This window comes from Mandrillus leucophaeus, unplaced genomic scaffold (genome assembly GCF_000951045.1).
Source record: "Mandrillus leucophaeus isolate KB7577 unplaced genomic scaffold, Mleu.le_1.0 Scaffold993, whole genome shotgun sequence".
NCBI classification, from domain to species: domain Eukaryota; kingdom Metazoa; phylum Chordata; class Mammalia; order Primates; family Cercopithecidae; genus Mandrillus; species Mandrillus leucophaeus.
The window spans coordinates 221,294-222,250 of NW_012110841.1; the positions used below are offsets into that span (position 1 = coordinate 221,294).

At 57.6% G+C, this 957-nt stretch overlaps 1 protein-coding gene across 1 annotated transcript in view; it reads right to left on the minus strand.

Moving 5' to 3' along the window:
* Nucleotides 1-957, minus strand: part of LOC105532907 (uroplakin-3b-like protein) — a 20,102-nt gene that overhangs the window by 6,872 nt on the left and 12,273 nt on the right. The window lies entirely within an intron of this gene.

Here is a 957-nt window from a genome sequence, read left to right on the forward strand (position 1 = left end):
TCTCAGGGTCCAGAAGCTTCAGGGCATGTCCCAGCCCAGGCTCTGCAGCCTGGGCCAGGGAGGAGGTGGAGGGACACATGGACCCCCCTGAAACCCCTCAGGAAGCCCCCTCAGCAGGAGTGCTGAACGTGTGGTGGGTGGTGTATCTTCTCACACTCCCTGTCTCCTCTGGGCCTGATAGCGAAGTGCTCCTGCAGCTGTTGAAGCTTGGGAGGGGAGGAGAGAGGGAGAGATAATGGATGCTGAAGAAAGGCGCTGGCGGAGATCCCACACCCATTGGCTAGCATGCTCCGACCCATCACAAAGGGGAAACTGAGACTCCACTGGCCAGGCGGAATTAACCAAAGGGACTGAGGTGATTCCTCCAAACCTCACAAATCTAGCTCATCGCTCCTGCCCCTCACCACTCTCCCCCTCCACCCTCCACACCCCAGGATCCCGCTCAAACATTATCTGTCTGTCTCCCTTGATCAAAACCCACTACTGGCTCCCACAGGCTGCAGGATACAGCCCAGTTCCTCAGCTGGGCCCCTGGGGCCCCTGGCCTGGCCTGGCTGCCTGCACCCCTCCTGCCCCCTTCTTAGAGTCACCGCCTCTCCCCCTCCTCCCCAAATCCCACCAGGGCTAGGTCTCCCCTTTTCTCTAGGAAGCCTTGTGGACACCCTCCATGCCCCAGGCTCAGGCACCTGAGCTCTGTATGACACCCTGACACCCTTTATGTTTTTTAGATGGAGTCTCACTCTGGCGCCCAGGTTGGAGTGCAGTGATGCAATCTCTCAGCTCACTGCAACCTCCACCTCCCCAATTCAAGCCATTCTCCTTCCTCAGCCTCCTGAGTAGCTGGGATTACAAGCATGTGCCACCACACCTGGCTAATTTTTTGTATTTTTAGTAGAGATGGGGTTTCACTATGTTGGCCAGGCTGGTCTTGAACTCCTGACCTCAGGTGATCCACCC